Below are 14,889 nucleotides of genomic sequence, written 5' to 3' on the forward strand. Positions count from 1 at the left end.
TCCAGCTCTTCTGATGCACCGCAACGATGATGCTAACAGCCGCTACGCCCGAATCCCACTCGGAAATTGAATGAAGATAATATTTCCGATAAAATGATTATTCAATTTCAGTTGGCAGCAGGCGTTTCGATAGTGGTTTGAGTTCGATTCCGATACGTAGGTACCTACCAACTGGATCCGAAGCCACAATTTACATTCCGTTGTACATGGCTTACCACCATTGACCGGTTCAGTTGCGGTAGTACTACGAACTTTTGGATCATCCTGTATGATGTGGCAGTGTGTGAGTTCGGTACAAAGGGCAATAAATTATCGAATGATAGTTGCCAATAAACCAGCCATGTTTCAATATTTCAATTTGAGCAACATTGGATTACAATATCGATTGCTTTTATGAAGTATAGTTTTAAGAAAAGTTTTAAATTCCAACTTTTTATCCCCGTTAGTCTAGTCACGCTTTCGTTCTGCACTAAAGTCTTCATAAATGACGCATTCAGTTCTCCAATCTACCCATACGATGCTGCTCGATTAGTTTTATTTTCAAACAAATCGCACAAAAAAAGTTCAATCTGTCGTTCCCTGCGTAGGTATCTGCGGATGATATCTAAATAAAATGGCGCGGAAAATGCAAACTACTGTCAGTGTCGGTCGGTTGGGCGCCAATATCCACTGCAGCGCGCTAATTCGGATTGAATCAAAACAACGATGCACTCTCTCGACTGACGGAGCAAAAAAAAAAAAAAATCTGGTGCTGAATGCACAGTTGGATGCTTCAATTGTCACTCGCGTTTTATTTATTGTTCTGCAACGTTCGAATGATTTCACAGAAAGGTTGTATTTTCTCTCTGAGTATGATTAACCCCTCTACTAGTAGCATAATTATCCTTTAGCACAACAACTCCTTTAAAACGCGTTAATTGTTTTGTCTTTCAATATTTTTGTACCATTTTTTTTTTCTAAAAGCTCTCAAAAAACTCTTCTATTTTTAGAATCTATGTCGATTACAGGGCTGGTATCGACTGGGTATCCTAAAATTAGAAACTTTAGAGACCTCTTGTCTGCAAAAAGAGACTAATAAGAAACCAAATACGTACGATCAAACGATCAACTGATGGAACATATGCTTCGTAGTTTCTACTTCGTGATCAAACAACATTGTGATATTGCACAAAGAATCATTCAGATGGAGCTCTGGTTTTAGGTTTTTACTACCTTTAATGTACAATAGAGTGATGCAAATTTTGAAATGTTTGCTCCCCTATGCTGAAACGATTGTAATTATGGTAAATAGCATCCTCCCAAAGTTTGAAGTGATTCGGAAGAAATTTGACTGTGCACTCGCCATTTGAAGTTTATATGGAGATTACAATGGAAAACACCAATCTTTTGTGCTCAGCTCTCTATCTCTTCGTCATAATATTTTATGGAAAAGTGAACAAATCCTTCTAATATGAAATCCTCCCAGCTACAACTTTGCCGAAAACCACTTTTTGATTGGACCTCAGGATAAATTGTTATTCATCATCATAAAGTTGGTTTACATGTAGCATGCTTCACCAATTGTTCAGCAGGCAACAGTGGTGCTCCTGGCTGGAAGGATAGATCAAAGTAATCCAGACTACTGTGTTCTACAGCAAAAAAGCAGTGTTGCTCTGAAAGTAAATGAATGATCATCTCAGCATGATTTAGACGTTGTTATCATTAATAACAAACTATCCTTACGTGCCATCGAAATGTGGTCTTCGGCAAAGTTGTAACTGGGAAGTTTTCACATGAGATGAGTGTGTTCACTTAGATTATTATGACGAGCAGTAATACACTGATAGAAAATACATAGTGTATCAAACAACACCATCATTCTCATTTTTACTATGCCATAAAATGGTAACTATGACCACCATATGTGGTTCCATGTAATGAAGAATGGTATCGACAACTATAATAGGATAGTGATTGATATAGTTACCCTTACCATTCAACATAGTCATATTATTGGAAGACGCCATTTTATCGCAGCTTCTGATACGAACTCCCTGAATATTTTTCAAATTGATCTTCAATGATTTGAAACATTTTTCCTGTTTTACAATGGTAAGTAATTATGCAACAAATTAAAAAACGTGTCTACGATGTGTTGTTCAACTTGATTTGCAGAGAATAAGTGACGGAAACCGTCGATGCCATCCTACAAACTTATTTCACCACTAGCCAAACTGCTCAGGCCGGATGAAAATGGACCCCAGCCACCCACTCCCGTTGCCGGATTGTTAGCTCAGTTGCGTACGTAATGCGATCCCGGTCAACCATTGTAACATTTTCTTTATAGATCTTTGTCCAGCGATGGCGATCGCCAACGATTCAAATCGAATCGATATCGATCGCTATCGATAAACACTGACTGGTTGATCGGGAAAGGATGAGTGATCCACATAAATACTGGCGAATGAGACATCCTGGCCTTATTCAACACCGCAGATTCGGAGTATCGTACGCGAATAAATTTACAACTCCAGCTTTCACAATGGGATGGGATGTCGGCGGAGGGAAGATCATTTATTAATGTAGGTACTGCTGCATCCCATTCGTGGCCGGCTGGTTCTTTTGAGCTAAGCAGTTCCTCAAGGTTTCTCTTCGAGCGGATCCTGCACGGTAACGGATGGACAAAAACTGCTGCCGTGCATGCCAAATCGTAAATTTCAAATGAAGGGAAGCGTTATCGATCATCATTTGAGTCAATAGGATTCACAATATAAATAATTAAAGCTTGAAGTGAGTAAAGAGGCACAAATATTTTAAATTAATAAATCGCAATTACAAAATTATTGTTTTGTTTTGATATTGATGACAGTGCAGTAGCAATAGTGAGAAATACCATATCACACCATGAACTTTCGTCATTTCTACTATACTTCTATATTACTTATCAATATAAACATGGTAACCCTAACTACTCTGAGGTCGCTTGTCAAAACATAGTAACGTTCACAATGGTATAGTTTTTCTAATACCGGACCATTTTCCGTTGAAATCAAGTGGTAAACTATTTTTAATTTTACCCTCGGTATAGTTGCTGTTACTATGTGTTTCTTTTCAGTGTAGGACTGAACAGAAAAAGTTTACCTTTTCCATAGTAATTCTCATATAAACTTCAAATAGCGTGTGCACAACCATATTTCTTCCGAATCTCTTCAAATTTTTGGAGGATCATTTTCATCATAATTGACATCGTTTAAGCATAGGGGAACAAAAACTTCAAAATTTGCATCAGTCTAATGTACAATCATACTGCTAGATCAATAACAGCGCCGACCATGTCCTTATAACCATCGGGAAGCGAAAGGAATGTCAATACCGCCGTTGCTACTAGAAAACCGGAGAATCTCCTGCATTTCCCACAACTATTTTGGAAACAGAAGTGTTTTGTTAGTAATTGATAAAGATTCGACCATATGATACCGCTATGCTAAGCGGTTGAGTCGATTTATTCAATTCCAGCGATAGATAGAACTGTTTGTGTTAGGGTACTCGGTATTATACGCCCCACCCGGCCAATACGCCCCTCCTCAATATTTAACGGACCAGATTCAATATGAAATTGAAAATGACTGGGGATCCTTACAGTTCATGAGACTGTCTCACTATGAAAAGTTGACAGTTATAACGTGCAGCAAAACAGAGATAATGCAAAAAGTATCAAAAGTCGAATTTCGATGTAAATTTTCACGCAGTGGATTTAAGCATTTTTTGAGTCAAATAGCATAACATCGAAGCAACCAATTGTAAAACATTGACGCTTTAACTAATGAACGAATATCATTAGTTAGAAAGACCAAAAAGAGTGGAAATTCACTGAAATATTCATTTTCCAACAACTTCTCATCTCTGGACAATATGCCCCATCACGGGCCGGATGATATGCCCCATTCTTGATGCCATTTATTCCCAAGCAAGCTCGTTAGCAGATTTTCAGCGTGCATAAGCAGCTGACAGTCGTGGGGCATATAACCCCTGTGTTGTGGGGCATACTGTCCATTTGTCATGGGGCGTACTATCCGTTTATTGTGGGGCATATTATACTGATACTGGGGCATATTGCCCAGGCGCTTTTTGAAGTGCGAGATTCAGATGGTTGTAAAAAAGATTTTATTTTCAGTTAATTAAATAGATGTTGCGGAAAAGCTCACATTTTTTACACAACTGGTAAGGTAATAGTCCTATTGAAGTGGTTTTTCCATTAGAAATAGTGCTTTTGACAGAGATATATCCATTTTTGCTTAAGGGGGGGCATATTATACCGAGTTACCCTACATGTCATTATAAAGGATGACGAAGAGGGATAAAGAAAGAGAGGTATATATGAGAAAAGGACGGGCCTAGGGTTGAACCCTCGTCCTCTTGCATGGAAAGCAGAAGTGATAGCCGTTCGACTGCCAACCTCGTCATTGAGAATTCAAATAGGAACCAAAAAGAATCCGAACAGGAATCGAGAAAACAAGACGAAACCAAACGTAATAACCAGATATGAGTTAAAATAATAGTAAAGCTAGAGATCTTATGCCTGGAAAAGGAACAAAATTGGAATCAAAATGAGCAAAAGGAACAGTAACTCAGAAAACAGAACGAAACCAAACGGAATTAGCATACATGGGATTTTATAAGGACCGAGAATCTGACCAAACATTTCTCTAATGATCTGTTCAGTTTGTTTTTGAAAATTCTGTGTAGCATTATGACAGGTATCACTGCTGGTATTATTAACTGTATTTTTTCATGATTTCGTCTAGCAAAATTCACCAGAAAATGAATCAAGTATTTGTCCAACGATTTCAGCAGGTTTGAATATTTTTTCAAGCGTATATTTGCTGATTGTTCAACGAAGAACTGAAGGAATTTCTACAATAATTTCGCTCATACTCTCAAGATTTTTTTTTTCTAACGATATTCTTGAACATTACTTCAGAGATTTAACCAAGATTTTTTCAGGAGTTTATTCAAATATTCTTTCGGAAATTTCTTAAAAAGTCCTAAGCAACTCACACAGTGGTTATTTCTTCGATTTGCTTAGAATTTTGTCCGACATCTTTGAGAATTCAACCAGCCATTTCTTCAATTGTGCCTACACGGATTTCTTCATCAAAAAAATGTTGTCTAGGATTTCTCTAAGATTTGTACGAGGATTTTTTCAGGAATAACTCTAGATACTCCTCCTAAGATTTCCTCAAGAACTATTTGAAGTATTTTTCAAGGAAATTTTGAAAGAATTTATCTAAATTTTTTCCTGGTTTATTCAGAAATTGTCGAAGAAATTTTTCAGAAATGTTTGGCGTAATTTATGAAAATAAAACGAGAAATAGCACGTATCAGATATCAGATAGGTGAATCTGGCGGCACTTTCCTTGCCAATTGGGAGATTTGTATCATTAAGGTGATTATAGAACGAAGCCACACCTCAAATTTTTAAGAGCACAAGACTTGAGAACCGAACCGCGCTCCACGTTGAAAATCTATCCCATTGGTCACCACCAGTAAACAAGCAATTTGATTGGTTTTCACTTGAAAATTCCTAGTTTGGCTTCGTTTTATAATCACCTTAGCGGAATTTAGGGCAAGTGTGCCATAGGGGCAAGTGTGCCACCCCTGATTTTTGTAAAAACTACAAACTATATTTTTCATTTGAGCTTAACAATATGTTCCCTTATAGTCCATAATACAAAGGTCAAAATATGACGCAAATTGCTCTATTTTTCACGTATTTACATCGACTTTTGTGAAAACCATAAAATTTCAGTGATTTTATATAAGATTTCATTGTTTATAAATAGCATGGTGAGAGGTAAATTAATTTTTCAAACGTACTGTACATTGTGAAGCTAAACAAATAGGTAAGTAATTGTGGCATTTGAACGAAAAAAATGTTTAGTTTTACATACAAAATCCATTTTGGTTGAAATCTATACTTTTTGGGGCAAGTGTGCCACCTATTTGGTAAACAAAAATGGTTGGAGTGAAATTCATAAAAATGTAAACATCATCAACAAAATCATGATAATGAACCAAAATGAGGCACCAGTAGTGGTTTTTGAAGTGTAGAAGAGGAATAGCGAACATTTTTGCTCCCACAATGATTTTTTCTCCAAATATTCGATAATAACATGGTTTTAGGCGTTTTAAGAACTATTTCACTTATTTTCATCAATATTTTACCTTTATTTAGTGCTGATCTAGTGTAATGTTATACAGATCCTCTATAATGAAAGAGTAATTCATATATCGCATTGAATGGAGACTAAAATAACGATTTTTGTTATTTGAATTGACTAGTAGAGAGTTCCGCATGGGACGAATCTTGTTATAAAGCATCCCCTCATGACGGTAAACCTAAAAATATTTTTAAAATTGTCAATTAGGCTCTGCTTTGTTAGCAATATTAACAGGAAATAATGAAAATTTCATTACAAGTAGAATTACATGAATGTTCATTCGATGGCCGTCTTGCCCCATAAGGGTGGCACACTTGCCCCATAGTGTTGAAAATCAGGGTATTTTGGATGGTATTTGAGGAGCTCCAAAACTAATACTTTTTGAAATTATTTTCTTTTTAAATGGCACAGTGCTTATGAAAAAATGTGAAACTAACATCGTGAGGTTGAATTGGCGGGTTTTTTTAAGCTTTAGACAAAGTTAGAGAACAATTTGCTTAAGATGGCACACTTGCCCCAAATCCCGCTAATGATGAATTACTTGGGGAATTTTTTAAGGGGTTTTTCCGAGCAGTTCCTGAACGCATTCCAGAAGCATTCTCTAGAAAAGAAAACATTGGATAATGAATCATTAATATAACCAAAACGGCCGCTTTGGAAAAATAGATAGCGCCATCGTTGCCTTATGCGTCTGACAGAACAGCAATGTTGTTACCTGGCTTCACAGAAGCTCCTCTGCGATACAAACATGAGTGTTTTTTTGACTTAAAGCTAGTTCAACACTCGTCAGAAGAGGTCACCGAAATGGTGCCTCAAAAAAGAAGAAGAGGACCCTTAAGGGGTGCCTCTTTCGAGCCCAACCAAGGGGTCTCGCCAAACACAGAGTAACGCTATTGTAGATGACTCACTGGACAGTCGACCTGTCGTTGTTTTACATGTAACACCCACAGACAGTCTTGATTTGAAATATCCTAATTGTAAATGCGCACCGCATAATGCGAAACTTCCTTATTTTGAAAAATTTGATAACCTAATTGCTTATAGCCGCCGACTGTGTCGGTGGACATCTACTTAGCCGGACTAAGATGGCTTGTAGTGTTGGGTCATATTTGTCCGTACAGGTTGATAGCTTTTAGGAACCCTATTAAAGTTGACACGGTGGCCGCATCGTTTCCTAGGGCGCTGCGGATACTTCCCGAAATTCCGAAGGATCTCCGGGCTGATTCGTATTGCGGACATGTACATATAAAGTGCTCGACGGAGTTCTGAACGCCGCAGATTGAGCACATCCGTCTAAAAGGACCACGTCCATCCACGATATGAGAAACCCGCGTATGCCCGGTTCTTAAACGGGAAGTTAAAATTGAATTCAAAATTCTCGACACAGATCCTCAAACGATTCAAGGAGAATGCAAGAAAAAATCGAAAGATTTTTTCTGATACTTTTTCTCTCTTGTTGCTTAGAAGAAATTTTGAAAATTAGTTTTTTCTGTAGTAAAAAAGTGATAGAGTAAAGTGGGGCAAAAGTTCGAGTGAGGTAAGAGTTTCTTTTTAAGATTTCAAACTCAATTCAATACAAAACTTATAAATGTCATGGTGGTTTGAATGCTGTTCAAGTAGGAGACTTTCACTCCAAATATCATAAAAATCGGTTGAGATTTGGAAAAGTTAAGGCTATTTGTTGTTTTTTGACGTGAATATTGTAATTTTTGGTCAAACTTTCGTTTCACGGAACCAAATAAAGATAAAATCTTTTTCAATATTTTATGTAAGGGCGTTTCTAGCATGCCTTGAGGTGTATTAGTTTTTGCATAAATGCTTGGAAACAATTTTTGGCCCATAGTGGGGCAAAAGTTCAAATCAGCGGGGCAAAAGTTCGACCCATGTATAAAATCACGGAAAAAAATTCAAATAGCTCAAAATCCACATATTATCTTCAAATTTAGTGAAATTTGCCTGATCGTGCGAAAAATATTACCAAAATTTTACATTTTCACTTAGTTTTGCGAAAAACTGCTATTTTTAGGTATATTAAAATTAACCCTGTTTTGGACAATTTTTTGATGAAAATTTAGTGTGTATTTTTCGGCAAACAAAAGTTAACGGCTGGTATAAAGTATGCCTGTCATAAAAGTATCAATATTTAGTGTTTTAGCCAGCGAACTTTTGCCCCACACTTGATTCGAACTCTTGCCCCACCGGTGGGGCAAAAGTTCGTTTAAGACAATCAATTTTGTAACTGTTATAACTAAAAATGGGTAAATATTTTGACACATGTATGTTCAGCAAAATTATAGTCAATGGTTCACTGTATGGTATTTATTTTGTTTCAACTGCTATTGGTTTTCTGGAAACTTCGATTATACCACTAAGGTCGAACTTTTGCCCCACCTTACTCTACTACCTGTAGAGGGGTTGAAGGCTCAGCTTTGCTCATAGTCTCAAATCATCCTCTAGGTGGATTATTCCCTGTTTCCCAACACAGTGTGTTATAGGGTTTGTCGACCAACGAAGGGATCAACTGGCAATAAGCTGTTGCATCCGTAGCAAAAATCATTAATTTTGTCCCAACGGAACTGCGTTAGGGGTCTGGCCGAAGATCGACGGCGGGTGGGTAAAATTCGAATGTTGGGAATTTACTCGAAACCAATTTTAAGCCGGATTCGCCGGTCAGTCAGCGTGGTTCGGTCACAGCTGGTTGGAGCGGGTCGACAATATGCATAGTAGAGAAGACTGATGCCAATTTCGAAGTTTTGGCTCCCATATGCTTTAAACGATCTCAGTTATGTTAAATATCATCTTCCCAAGGTTTGAAATATTTCAAACTTTGGGATGATGCTATTTGTCATTATTCGACAACGTTTAAGCGTAGGGAAGCCAAAACAAAAAAAAAAATTGCGCCAGTCTAATGCATAGGTAAGCATTTTGCATTCCATTGCCACTGTCGTTTTGAACCTCTATTGTCGGTCTTCATCGGACAACGTGGAAAAATAGTTATTGAACCTGTGCGTAGGTATCGGCGAATGGTTCTTTTGCATTTTGCAATCGATTTCGACAATTTGAATTTTTGATGGTGCGTTAAGCCTATAACGCGTAATATAAATACCATCCGATATCGGTCGACTCGCGTAGTGATGAAAACTGTTGATTCAATGGTGAATGTTTGTGTGCTCTGAGTAGGGTTTCATTTGGGCTCGATTGGATTTGGATTGCGTTGGATAAAATAATAGAGTAAATATTTTAGTTTTATATTTATGGTCCAGGGTTTGGAATCCGTTTTAAGGTTTATACTCTGGAACCGGTTATCGAATGACACATCGTATAGGTTCACGTCGTTATAAGTTGAGATATCATTATGAAACTGGACAATGATTATTTTCAATTCTGTAGAGCAGAAAAAATAAATCATAGCTCAAAATGGGTAGTATTCAAAAGTGGATATCGTTGAATTATAATGAAGTATGTAATCTAAAATTTATCATTTAAACTGGACGGTATTTTACAAACTTGTTTAGCCCTACGCTTGCTTGATGCAATATCTTAGTGGAATCGCCCCTTAGTGGATAAATTAACTGTTATTTAAAAAAAAAAAACAGACTTCCTGTAAAAGCTGGACTTTCTCAAGACAGAATTCTGGGACCAATATTAAATAGTCTGTCCTACGTAGAATTTAATTGATTTTTACTAATTACTGTGCTACCGCTAGTTGTTATAGCGAAACACGTTTTACAGTCTTTCGATCTAGAAGAATTGTTTCTTGAAAATTCATACAAACTTGCAAAAGTTATCGAAATTGGAACGCAGAAGACGAGAGAGAATTATGCACAATTACATTGAAACACCAACAAAAAATCCTTATTTATATTTTTACCTTGCAAAACGTCAGTTCAAAAATATTTTGCAGATAAATTCATTCGCAAGCTATCTGCGGTTATGGAAGAAAAATATTATGAAAAGACTACGTTGTTCATGTAATTTTTCAATTGAAAAATAAACCAGACTTGCATCACAGTAGAATCTCAAAATGCAAAACCTTCAAAACTGGAGGAGGTCACTTGTTGTTCGCTGCTCCGACTCGGTATTGCCCCCATACCAGAGGCACGCTTACGGAGAAAGCGTCCAAAGTTGGCTTGTGGGTTTCCACGTTCCCACAACCTCTCAAAACTGGAGGGCCACAAACTGCCGACGATGACGACCCCATTCTGTAGCAACACTTGTTTCTTGTTGCTCTTTGGGTGTGCGCGCCCAGCAAATAGCGGAACCTGGTGCAACAAAAGAATACTATTTTCCCTCTCTCGGCCATTTCCTCCGTCTGGATTCGGGAAGTTCGGGAGGAACAGAGACGGTTATGGTTTTCTCATTCTTTCCGCTTTTCTTTGATGCACTATGTTCTCGCGACGACCCATTGTGTAGCAAGACTTCCAGCTGCATTGTTTTGTGCGATGCATTTCCTCTTTTTGTTGGAGTACAAGTGGTGGCCTGCCCTCGTACTTTCTTACCCAGCTAAAGCAACAGGAACAGGGAAATGATTCCTCAGGGCATCCTGCTTCCGCTGCTGCCACCACAGCCGGGGTACTAATTTAATGAGAAAACAAAAAATATTATTGTTTTTAATCCAATTAAAAACGGACACAAGTGCACTTGGGCATGAAGGCGAATAATTGAAAACAGCTAGAATGGGTGCCGGGCGGTGTTTGATGCAGAAATGAATGCTAGCTTGTGGGTCAGACGAACACCATCTCCACACTATTTGAGCATTTGTGAATAATTGAAAATCATTTCTGTGCCAAAATAGTATATGAAGGAGCAATTTTCCAGTGATGGCTCTATGACCCGCTTCAGGAAGCTTGAAAAGCTGCTCTTGCTCCTGAAATGCTGTCCCTGGAAGCTTGAGACAATTGTCTTGGATGCTTAAAAAGGTGCTCGTTCAAGCTTTGAAAGCTTCTCCTAGAAAAGGAAGCTTGTACAGCTTCTATTGAAAGCATTAATAGCTTATCATCATCATCATCATCTACTTCTCCTTCTTCTCTTCTTTTTAATGGCATTATGTCATCACTGGGACAGAGCCTGCTTCTCAGCTAGGTGTTAAATGAGCACTTCAACAGTTATGAGCTGAGAGTTTTTTTTGCCAAAGTTGCCATTTTCGCATTCTTCGCGAGGAAATTACATTACGAAAAGATCCTGTACCGACCGGGAATCGAACCCAGACGTATTCAGCATTGAAGCCGCGGACTCTAACCACTCGGCTAAGGAAGCATTGAAAACTTTTCCTGGAAGGTTTAAAAACTTCTCCTCGAAGCTCAAAAGGCTTTTTAAGAAAGCTCGAGATACTTCTCCTGGAAGCCTGTAAATATTCTTCTAGAGCCTATAAAAGCTTCTCCAAGAAGCTTGAAAAGTTTCTCCTGAAAGTTTAGAAGAAAATGAAAATCTGGGAAACATAAAAAAAAATAAACTTTTCCAGGATGCTGTACAAACTTCAATTTGAAACTTTATAAACTTCTCTTGGAAGCTTTAAAAGTTCCTCCTGTATGCTTAGAAAACTACTCCTAGAACTCGGATAACTAATCTTGGAAGGGATTGGATTGCCGGACTCGGAAAAAATCAGTAATTTGGGATTTTTAATTATGAAATCTCAAAAATTCCCGGGATTCTAGGATTAGAAAAAAAAACTAAAACAACAATAACCGTATAAAACGATCGAAACATAAGTGAAGTGTAGAGAATTAATGCACTAATGATTAAACACTTCCAAATGTGCATTATGGCCTACAAATCAGATTGATTTGTTGAGACTTAAGTTGTTTATTCAAGTCCTTACATACTGAAACAATTATGATTTTGAAATAACTTTTACTAAGTTTATGTCGTTTCAGTGTACAAAATTTAATTTAAAACAAATAAATAGATCAATTTTTGGTTTTAGGTTGGTTTCAAAACCATGATAAATCCTGAAAGATTTCACAGCATTTCGTCGAATTAGTTCTCGACTGCCAAAAATCCGTAAGTCCGGTCTGAGATCAAGAGTTTAGTTTCAACTAGTGCTACACTTCCAAACTAATAAACAGCAGAAAAAATCAACAAAAAATATCGCATTGACAAAAATTCTATAAAAGAAAATATTTCATAACTTTTGCTCTATTTGAAACAACTTTCACCGAAATAATTTCAAGCGGATTACATTACTTCTCAAGAAAAGTCAAATCAAATATAACGCATGTTCGTTTGGCTCACACTTTGACAGCTCTCACTGCTCGATTGGCTCACTCTTTCACAGAAATGTCAGCTTCCGCGTATCTCTCTTATAAAGAATCACTAGCTTCAACTTGCGATCTTTGGGTAACGGATGGGAAGATTGCAGCAGTCAAACAACATGAACTTACGTCAGAAATACACGTTTACTCAAGCTTATGCTGAATCCCTAACTCAACTGAATTATGTTTTTCGTGTACTTTTTGAACTGTCAGATAGGAAAAACCCCAGTGTTAAAAAGCAAAACACCAGTTGTTTTTTTGTCTGAGAAGTGAACGTCAAACATGAACAAAAGAGTCAAGTTTGAGAATGCAACACATTTTTTAAATTCATGTTTAATTATGAATAAGCTGTTGCTTGAGTGAAAAGAATGCGAAAAAGAACATGCTCTTTTGTGCTAATAAAATAAAAAGAAAATTTAATTAAAAAAATTAAGCAGCCTTGTCTTATATTCTTACCCGTAAGAATTTTTGTGACTTGCTCATTGATAACACAGCATAACAAAAATGACATTTGCGTAAACTTGCATGCAAGTTGACTGAAATAGTCATATTTGAATTTTCAGCAGTCAATCTCTCAAAAACTAGATGAGCTATGATATTTTATTAAAAACTGCAATGGATTAAGCAACCCTTAGCTTAGTAAATAGTGGTACTTGAGACGTGTTCCGCAATGTTAGGATAATGAAACTAAAATTTCAGGAATTCGCTGGATTTTAGATAAATATCCGTGTTGCCAATCCTGGAAGCACTGCTGGGAAAATATTCTACGAGACAGCATATGAACCTCAGCGGAACTTCTCTTAGTATGAGATACGTGGAAGAGGAGCGCGAAAAACTCCATCAAACGTAGATCAAAATTGAAAGTCATCATTCGGAATTGCTAAGAAGAAACATCGTGAATTTAACAAATATTAGGTTTTTATTGAATTTGCTTCACTAAGTCGAGAGAATCGACTCTATTTTCTAGTTAGATTTAGTTATTGTGCAGTAAGTACAACTTTGTCAAGTATCGCATTATGAACTTAATGTATTTTGTTTAGGTTTAGGGTTTTCTCATCTCAGCTTTAAGATTTACGAGACAACTGAACTCAGTGCGTTTTCTGTAAAAAGAATATGAAATCCAACAATCAGGTATCCGTTATTTTTCGGATCCAGGAAAAGTGTGGGATATTTTTTCTTGGGAAATTACAAATAAACTGGAATTGCAATTGAAATGCATGAGTTTATTTTTTATTTTAATATGCAACGGAACCATCACTTTGTCTGCGAGTATCTTTTTGAGTTTCTTTTTTTTTGAGTATTACTTGGGAAGCATGTAGCCTAAAAAATTCTTCTGGAACCTTGAACAAGTTTCTAGAAGTTTGGACTCGTTGAACAAAAAAAAAAACTTGTACTCGTAGCTTAAAAAAAAATCTTTCAAATTGCAAAAACTTGTACTGGAAATTTTGAATACTTCTCCGGAAAGCTTGATGAAGCTTCCCAAGGTACATTGAAAAACTTTCCCTGGAAGCTTGAAAAACTGAGCTTCTTCTGAAAGGTTTAAAAACTTCTTTAAAATTAGGTTTGAAATCTTCATCGAAAGCTTATAAAACTTCTCCTTGAAGCTTTAAAAAGTACTATTGGAAGCTTCTCCGAGAACTCTTTCTCAGGTAGCTTAAAAAGCTACACCTGGAAGCTGTGTTGACAGACTCACACTCAAATCTCAATCAATGAGCTCTCTCGTGAGAGGAAACTCATAAGAGATCTGCTTCGCAAATCTCATACTAGAGAATTTCGTGCGAAACCACTCAATCATACTCAAACCTTCAAAACTGTTTTAGTTATAAAATCTGTCAAAAACTCATGAAAACCGAATGTTGTTGTTTATGTTAGAAAGGATTACCGTTTTGATTCATATTACGAACAGCTTCAAATTCCGGACAATCGACTTTCTATGGGAAACATTTCTCACGAAATGTTTCAATTATTGCCGTTTTAAAGTTCTCGCAATCAAGGCTCGTTTAAATGAACATTATCCATAAATATTTATGCAAATTTATAATGCCCAACTGGCTTACACGTCTCTTTAGTAGTTTGGCGATTTGAATTGATAATTTGATTTTTCTATTTATGATTTTCATGAGCTGTCCGGAATTTGAATCACAATGTCCGAAATATGATGCGAAAGTAAGGAAGCGTCCGGAATAAGAATCATGAAAAGCCCAGACATTTCTATTTATTCAAAATTATTCATGTTGCGGAAACAAAATCTTCAGCCACCATTCGGAAGTTAAACACCTTGAAAGCTCGATTACGCAGAGGAATAATACATGATGATTTTTTTATATGATTTCCGATGAGTTATACTGCACTAAGGCCTTAAGTGTCCGTAATATGAATCAAAACGGTACTATAATTCTACAAATTAACAAAACTGCCTGGAAACTTGAAAAAGTTTG

The 14,889-nt window shown here is 36.9% G+C and overlaps 1 long non-coding RNA gene across 1 annotated transcript; it reads left to right on the plus strand.

Annotated features, from left to right (window-relative positions):
- The first annotated feature begins 1,796 nt into the window (after positions 1-1,796).
- LOC110675933 lies at positions 1,797-2,822 on the plus strand. The gene is made up of 2 exons (XR_002499932.1): positions 1,797-2,091; positions 2,155-2,822. It is a non-coding gene; the product is annotated as an uncharacterized LOC110675933 (long non-coding RNA).
- Positions 2,823-14,889: the final 12,067 nt, after the last annotated feature.

Source organism: Aedes aegypti, chromosome 2 (genome assembly GCF_002204515.2).
Source record: "Aedes aegypti strain LVP_AGWG chromosome 2, AaegL5.0 Primary Assembly, whole genome shotgun sequence".
Classification (NCBI taxonomy): domain Eukaryota; kingdom Metazoa; phylum Arthropoda; class Insecta; order Diptera; family Culicidae; genus Aedes; species Aedes aegypti.